At 42.9% G+C, this 9,153-nt stretch overlaps 1 pseudogene; it reads left to right on the top strand.

Moving 5' to 3' along the window:
- The first annotated feature begins 700 nt into the window (after positions 1-700).
- LOC132540146 (zinc finger protein 706-like) lies at positions 701-926 on the top strand (annotated as a pseudogene).
- Positions 927-9,153: the final 8,227 nt, after the last annotated feature.

Genomic DNA, 9,153 nt, shown 5'->3' with positions numbered 1-9,153 from the left:
GGCAAGTGTGACCTATGCAAAGCATTCTAACCTCGGGAAAACAGCACTAAAAAGAATCCAGATCATCTAGTTTAAACACCATCTAGTTTAGAAGAGCCCCACCCTTTTCAGGTGGGGAGGGCGTGTGTCTTGGGATGCCAGGAGGAATTCTTATTCTTAATCCTTTGACAGGGGTAGTGAGACTAGGTGAAGTCCTTGATTTACAATCCAGGAGAAAGGCAATCAATGTTTATTGCAATTAATCCACCAATACGACAGTGATCCATGGGTCTGCAAACCATCTGTGCTCTGCATCAACGATTACAGAGTTCAGAGACAGATACATAACTCACTCAGATAGCATGTTCTTTGCCATGTGCGTGACACAGTTTCACACACAGTGTTCTGAGGAAAGGTTTTGCTATGGTATATGTTTTTCTTCTTTTCTTACTCGTGTAAAAAAAAAAAACTTATGGCAGTGTGCGAGGGCAGGCATGTGTTGGAGTGGCTTCTTCCGAGGCCAAGGTGGCAGTGGGCATGTGCGGTGACATCAGTGGCAGCAGAGAGTGCCAGGAAAGCTGTTGTGTTCCTGCTTCCTCTTTCCCTTCCCAGGTAGGTGGAAGAGGCCTAAACAGGACTGGTTGTGATCCCCATTCCATTCCCCGCCCCAAGTACCTACCCATACCTCTCAAACTGTGTGCTAGAATGTCCCAGCCTAGACATGGATTGTGGACAGCACAAGATTATGTCCCAGCAGAAAAGTGCTCAAAGCAAGCCTTACTAAAGAAGAAGGACATGATCATAAGACTGCAGCCAAAGATACCTTAATACATTCCTGCACTCTCTGTAGGACACAAATGTCAGACCCTAAGACCTTCAAGCCACACTTTGAAATCAAGAATCCTAAGACTCTACTTCCTCAAGAATTGGCTGATGGTCAGGCATAAATTCATTTATGGGTGAATTCATAACACCGTGAACTGCATTATCACTGAGAGTTCTCACAGTCTATGTAGCTTGTCAACTCATACAGACACAAATCCTTTTAATGCAACCCTTTTAGAAAAATCACATTCTCAGTTATCCATCTGAGAATACCTACTGGAGAGAACCCCTATGAGTGGAAGGGGATTTGGAAATTTCTTTTTTTTTCATTTATTTAAAAAAGAAGACATTAGTCTAGGCTTTTGAGAGAGTCCGCATATCAAATACACAGCCTATATATTTAAAAGACTCAGTCTGTGTTTTATAAACTTCAAGACACAATTAATTTTTTCCCTCTCATATTAATTAACTAGTGATTTATATGACTACACTTTACTAGGAGTGTACATAAACACCATTCTCACCACCAAAAGACTGTGTCCCATCCCATCCACCCCTACCCCCCACCGGCCCAGGAAGCTGCATGTCTACCCCTCACCACAGGGTGTTTACTTTGGTGCCCTGCCCCAACCTGCGCGGTTATTGACTGAAACCTAGGGTAGGGCGCGAGAGAATGGAATGGACAAGAGATGCGAAGAACGAGGGCAAAACAGGAGGTCTGTTCAAGCTCTGAAAATTTTATTTTGCAGCCACAATATAAGCACAAAGAGGAAGTTCTCCTAAGGTAGTGGGGGAGGGAGGTAGGTGAGAAACTTTCCAAACAGCTAGATGCTAATCTCAGTTCCAATGGTCGGAATGTCTTCTCACCGGATATATGAGAGTCTTAGCTAAGGCCTTGACTCCCGGCATGTCCTCCCTTTTTACAATTTAAGTGAGGCGGGAAAATGAGGTAAAAGCTAGAAATTTTATCAAGAGATAAGCGGGCATTAAACAGAGGGGGGGAAGTATTGACATGATTCCTCCCGTGGGGTAAATATAGAACTGATCTTCCAGCATCTTATATGGCTCTTGGTGTCTTTTGGGGAGGGGAGGCAGAGCCACTATTTCTAAGGTGAGAAAAACTCACGGCGAAGAGTTCTGATGACCTACACCAACCTCCATGCAAATCAGGTTTGCTTCACGGGGGACTCATAGGTGGACTATAGGGTCCTGCCCCTGCAGTGCTTAGCCCTGCACCCCTTACCGGTGCCCACACCATACCAAGGCTGGCGTGCATAAATCTGAGTTTTATGCAGCCCCTAAAAGAGGTCTGCCACCCTCAGGTTTAGCCAAGCCTCTGTCATCCAAATCAAGTCTGTGGTAATATATTTGTAAGGGTTTCAATGCCAAGGAGTCAATTTGTTGTTTTATAAAGCCAGTAATCTTATTGAAAATAAAAGGCCCCAAGGTAATCATTAACAAAAGACTAATCAGGGGTCCCATAAGGGGCATCAAAAGGGAGAACATGGAGGATTTCCACCAACTATCAGCAGCAGCCGAAAATTTTTGTTTTTATAAATACTAAGCTTGTGTAACTGCTTTACCTGGGTCTCCACTAAACCAGACTCATTAACATATAAGCAGCACTCCTCTTTCAAAAACAAGTGCCACCCTTTTCTGTGGTCAGGAGGTCCAAAGCTCGCTAGTTCTATAAGGCAACCTGGGCAAGGGAGGTTAGTTGTCTCTGTAGGGAGGCCAATGATTTGGCTGAGGCTTCCACTGCCAGTGAGAATTGTTGAGAGAGCTTAGCAGTGGTAAGAAGGGAGTGACCCAAGGCGCCTTAAGCCAGACCTGCAGCCACAACAGATGTTGCAAAAGAAACACCAGCCACTAAAGGAAGAAAAACATCCCATTTTATTTTAGGGGACGAGGGGCTGTCCCAACCTAAATACTCAGCAGCAGTAAATAGGTTCAACTGGGGTACTAAGGTAACTGGAAGGCATAACAATCTCTCATCTATTTGGCTAGAAAGATTTTTTAAAAGGGTACCATTACACCAAAAGAAAAACTCATCAGGGGCAATATGATCTGCGGCAGGTAAGGCAATCTGATTGCACAACCTGGTACTAGCATTGGAATAACAAAAACTAAATTTTTCCTGTTCAGGAGCTAATTACAAGGAAACTTCAAAAATGGGAGAAAAGGCCTTACCAGATGTGCCAGAAGTATTCAGTGAGGTGGGATATGGAATTGCCCTCAAAGGGGGACATCCTAACGTGGCACAAAGAAAACATGCAGAAACATTGTCAAGGCCAGTGATATTGGTAAGAATTAGGCCTTCTCTTAACAGAGGTAGCCAGGAAAAGGGGTGGTGTGTAGCGAAAGCTGAGAGCTGTGTATTTAGCTCCTTCTCACATGTTTGAATTTCAGCATGAAGGGTTGTTTGAACTTGAACAAGAGCATGCCAAATATAAAAATGGCTGCTAGGCTAGGTCTCATCTTTGGTTATATACATGGCTCCTTTGAATGGCATGGTCCAGCGGGAATACCAGGGATCCCAAACAACCCAGGTATAGCCTGTGGAAGAGCGAAAAAATTTATGGCTGTTATAGGGCAGCTGGGCAATAACTTCATTACCTCTTAGGGTCTTAACATTATGGATGTTACATGATTTATAGGGGCAGCCCACATTTTCTTCAACCCATCTATCTGTGCAATAGGACTGACTCTGGTCAAACAACAAGCACAGGGCAGGGGCAAACTTTCTGGGCTGTGCCTTAAAATCCGTGAAATTTAGCAAAATGGCAGATTGGCACCCTTGAGGTGGGCAATCAGCCGTGGCTAAAAGATGACCATAATTTTGTGTTTTAACATAGTTGGTGTAGTTTTCGGTCAGGAAAAATCGCCAAGCAAAGGGGAAGTGGCTCCTTTCTTGTCAGGCGCTACTGTGGGTGTCCATCCGCACAAGAGGACCATCCACAGGAACACTGTCGGTATTTTGAACCCCATCATTTTCCTGAAAAAGAGAAGCGTAAATTTTCTCAGGGAGAAGATTGCTCCCTGGATTCATTTCTATTATTAATTAGTTTTATCAGCCTTTCTGGAAGCCATCTAGCTGATCCTTCTTTGGTGTCAGAAAGACAGGCTGAACCTCTCCCCCATATGAGGACTGGATCTGGGCCATTCCATTTGAAGGTGAGCGCGTCTTTCCACATGATTGTGGCAAAATCTTTATTTGTCTCAGGGTGCTAGAGGCGATCAGCCTGCAGATTTGCCATGGGCGACTAAATTTAGAAAGTTAATAACAAACAAGGCATGACGAAGAATATTTCTAGGGGACTCCTTCTGAGGGTATAATTCCCCTCTCTTTAATTTATGGGGAGAATTTTTGATAGTTTGGTGGGCACGTTCGACAATGCCTTGTCCTTGAGGATTATAAGGAATGCCAGTAATGTGTCTAATTTGTAACTGGCAGCAAAATTCCTGAAACTTTTGTCCAGTATAGCCTGTGACATTATCAGTTTTACCATTAAAACTGCCCAAGACAGAAAAAGCAATTTAAAACATGGGCTATAACATTTTTAGAAGCTTCTCAAGTATATAAGGAAGCAAAGGTAAATCCACTAAATGTATCTATAGTCACATGAAGATATTTAAGGTTGCCAAATTCAGGATCATGTGTAACATCCATTTGCCATATTTCATTTGGGACCAAACCTCTGGGGTTAACACCCAGGTGGGGGGGTGGGTAGAAGTGTGACACAAGTGGGGCACTGTTTAACAATTTGACGAGCTTGCTCACGAGTGATCTTAAAAAGTAGGCGAAGGGTCTGAACATTTAAATGATGTAAAGCATGACTCTTTTGGGCTTGATCTACAGAACCTATCAGTACTGGAAACGTCAAGCGGGTCAGCATCTGCACAAGCATTTCCTTTCCAGAGGGGACCAGGCAGACCGGAATGAGCGCAAAGGTGTCCGACAAAAAAGGGTTGACATCTAGAGGCGATCAATTTTTGAAGCTGAGAAAAAAGAGGGGCAGCATTTGTGGAGTGTTTAATATAGGAAACCGTCTCAAGAACGGGAACCGAATGAGCAATATAGGCACTGTCAGTGTACAAGTTAAAAGGATGATTTTTTAATTTTTGAAAAACCTGTATTATTGCAAAAAGCTCAACAAGTTGAGACGATTTGAAGGGGGAGCAAATAGAGGCAGCCTGTCCATCTATAACAAAGGCGGCCATTCCATTAGAGGAGCCATCAGTGAATACTAAGCAGGCATTTGACAAGGGGTGGGGGGAAGTGTACTTTGGGAAAATGAAGGAATGAACCTTCGCAAATTGAAATAATTCATCAGCAGGGTAATGATTATCAATTTCTCCCAAAAGGGAGGAGCAAGCAATGGGCCACTCGTCTGTGGTTTGCATGAGCCATTTTAATTGACTTTTGGAATGTGGTATGATTATTTTTTCAGGATCTTTACCAAAGAACTGGTGGCTCTGTTTGCGTCCTGAAAGAATAAGCTCAGCAACCAGGGAGGTGTAGGGAGTAAGTACTTTAGGGGGGGAAACTGGAAGATGAACCCAAAGCATAGGGCCACGTTGCTAAAACACTCCTGTAGGTGTATGTGAGGTTGCACAAATGACAAACAGAAGTGGTGCTTCATAGGAAATAAAGGAGACTCCCTATTTCTGAATGGCTTCTTCTACCAACCATATAGCGCATGTAGCTGCAGGGGTCAAGGAGCGGGGTGGGGGGGGCGGGGGGTAAGGGTTGGAATCTCCCTTAAGAATTTCAAAGAGTGGCCTAAGTTCTCCAGTGGTAAACTTAAGATATGGCCTAATCCAATTTATGTCACCCAATAGTCTTTGAAAATCATCAAGAGTTTTCAAGTGGCCTACTTGAAGATGAAGTTTTTGGGTAGCAAAAACTTCTCTGCCTTATTTTAAGGATGTATGGATTATGAAGGCACTTCCTGGGCAGGCTTGACTTTTGTGTATATGGAGGAGAAGGGGGCCATGCAGGGAGAGGCAGAAGCTAGCCATTGTGATTTTTGGCTCCATAGGGTTTTAACTAGGTGCCTACACGCCCAACTCTGGACCAAAATTCCTAATTGAAAAGCAATGGGCAAGATAGAATTCCCTGCTTCATAGTAGAATGTAGACATAGTTTCTAGATTGAGGAGATGGGCTATGTTTTGGGGCCCACTCTGGGGTGCCTGCATGAATAAAGATTTGTATTGATAGGGGAGAAACAGACAGCTGAAGACATGCTTCACCACCTGTGAAGAGACCCCCCTGCAAGTGGGCATCCAGGGGCTCAAACCGGGATCCTTACCACCAGTTCTTGTGCTTTGTGACATGTGCCCTTAACCCACTACACAGCTGCCCTGCCATTGATCAATTGTTATTCATATTTATTTATTTATTTTAGCTTTTGTTGCCCTTTTTATTGTTGTAGTTAACGTCATGGTTAGATGGACAGAGAGCGATTGAGAGAGGAGGGGAAGACAGATAGGGGAGAGAAAGATAGACACCTACATACCTGCTTCATCACCTGTGTAGTGACTTCCCCGCAGTTGGGGATCCTTATGCAGATCCTTGCGCTTTGTACCACCTGCACTGAACCAGCCAAAACTGTCTGATCAATTTTAAAGCAAATAGATTTCTCATATCATCCTTGTAAAAGACAGCAGGAATATAAACAATCAAACAAACAAGCAAACAAACAAATAAATAAATAAATAAATAACAAAATTGATTTATTAATTTCACTGTGGGATGGAGAGACAGAGCCTGAGCATCACAGTGGCACGTGTCACGCGAAGGAGGGACTCAGGGCCTCATGGTGGAAAGTCAGGCACTTTATCTACTGCACCACATCCTGCTCACCCAATTTCCTTTTTTTGTAAAATTGCTTTAGCAAAAACTTTCTCCATTTGAGAAACATCTTAGAATTATCCTTTCCTCATAGATAGTAAATGGTATAAGGATTTCATTAAAACCTAGGATACATGGCATAATGGTTATGCACAGAGACTTTCTTGCCTAAAACTCAAATCCCTGCAACAACATAAGCCAAAGTACAGCAGTGCTCTGGTAAAATAAGTAAATAAAATAGGAGAAAAGTGTTTGTTTATAATACATAGGCTCTGTAGACTGTGATATTATTATCAGGCTTTGGCTTCTTGATGCATGTGACTGACTTTGTTTCACCTGGAACACTGCAAGTTGTGTCTTAGACCTCACAGTGTGTATAATGGCCCCAAAACATAGTCCATCTTCTCAATCTAGAGATTATGTCTACATTCTACTATGAAACAGGGAATTCTATATTGCCCATTGCTTTTCAATTAGGAATTTTTGTCCAGACTCCCAGAGGGGGAAAAATGTTAGTAGATGACTACATGGCACTGACCCAATTCCATGACAATACAAAAAGAAAGAAAGAAAGAGAGAGAAAATAAATTCAAAGGTAGTAATTGGTTCGCATGTGACTTAAAATGAAAGAGAAAGCAGGACCATAGGAAAAAATAGGGAACAATAGAGATAGTTACGGAAATAGTAGTCAACCCGAATCTGTGGCATTATGAGAATCACTGCAATTTCCATTGAAGGGCACAGAGTTGTAGAACTCTGGTGGTGGGGATGGTGTGAAGTTGTATCCCTCATTCTGTGGACAGTTGGATTCCCTATGTTCACAGATGCCATCCTCACACTCCAGCTGTGGATAGAGCTGAAATGCCCATTGTATGAAAAGGCCCAGTTGGTTGTAGCATTTTCATTGATGTCTATCAATCCAGTCTGACTACAGACCCCTGACATTTTACCTGTCTATGTGTTGACAACCATGCCTTATTTTTCTTCAAAATTAGCTTAGACTTCCCAGGACCATCCTCACCCTTCCTTTCCCATGATAGCCACATTGTCCCGGCCAAAATCCCTTCCTTGCACTCCCTTTACCATTATAGCAGACCCCAGGCTCCCTCCTAATATCTGTTCCCATCCCGTTTTCCAAAACATGGTTAGATTGAGAGCCAGTTCTTTCTCGCCAAAGGGGAAGAGGACAGGTTGTTCCCATGGCCAGTAACATAGAAAAAGGCTCTGAAGATTGCCTTTGGCATGATTGCTGGCTTACATATATATGTCAAACTTTTGCTTTGCTCATGACTCTCCGTGTCTCAGTCCTTATTTTAAGGCATAGACAGAGTGCGTTTTGCACTGTTTCTCATACCCAAGAGTGGATGAAGAAATTTGAGGACTCTAGGGAGTACTACCCTACATTTTGGGTGGGTGATACTGGGTCCCTTAGGACCAATGAAGCTGAGGGTGATTGTGCTCAGTGAAGTGAGTAAGGAGGTGATAAACTAGTACTGGGTAGTTTCTCTCATGTAAGCAATTGAGTAGTGAAGTACACAGACTCCCCCTCACAAAAGTCACAGGGATTGAGCTAGTTTTGTAAGGATTATGAAAGTTATTGCTAAGGTTGGGACCACAGAATTGTGATGGTGTAGGTGTCATGGAATATGCCCCCCAAATATTATCTTACCTATTCTATTCTTATATTCTTTTATATTATCACAGCACTACTCAGCTCTGGCTTTTGGTGCTGATGGTATCAAACTTGGAACATGCATCAAAATGGTTTTTCATAACTATAGCCCTATCTCTCTAACCCTCCATATACTTTCAATTATGTAAACTATTACTAAATCACTAATGAAAACATTAACATTGCTTTTTGAAATAGAGAAAATTCTTTCCAAAAGAACTTTAAGTGTATATTCTGGGGCAGCAATAGTGACAGTTGTCTATGTTAAGTTAGCTTATGATCAGTGAAATGCTGAGTTGGCAGGGAGCTGATGTCCCTGAAATACCACACACTGGAGAACTAATCATTACATAAAATCCTTTTAGTTTTCAGGTCACATTTAGGTGACACAGTGCTTGATCTGAGGATATACTGGTTTATGATTTAGTTCAGGTGATGAGAACACAAATCCGCCTCCATGACCCAGCACTCCGACCTGAGTAGACATTTCTACATTTCAAGAACCTTCCCTGACACACCATTGTGCCCAGAGCCCTCACCATCATAAGGGTTCACTCAGATGCTGTAAATTTGGGGAGTTGGAGCCCCATGTCTCCTGCCTCAATGAGTCTTAGTTAATTTATCAGTTTACAAACAGGTTCCCCACTGCCATCCCCTTAAAAGGCAGCTGAAAATCTAGTGAAATGTGTCACTTTTATGAAGGAAAAAGAGAAAGAATGGCAGAGAGGGGTTGGAGGAGGGTCCTCCAGGTGCTGCTACAAGGTGCTGGAAAGGGCCTGAGATGGGAGTGAGACTGACATGCAGACACCTGTCTTCTTGGA

Source organism: Erinaceus europaeus, chromosome 9, assembly GCF_950295315.1.
Source record: "Erinaceus europaeus chromosome 9, mEriEur2.1, whole genome shotgun sequence".
Lineage (NCBI taxonomy): Eukaryota > Metazoa > Chordata > Mammalia > Eulipotyphla > Erinaceidae > Erinaceus > Erinaceus europaeus.
This window is presented reverse-complemented; position numbering and strand designations above follow the sequence as displayed.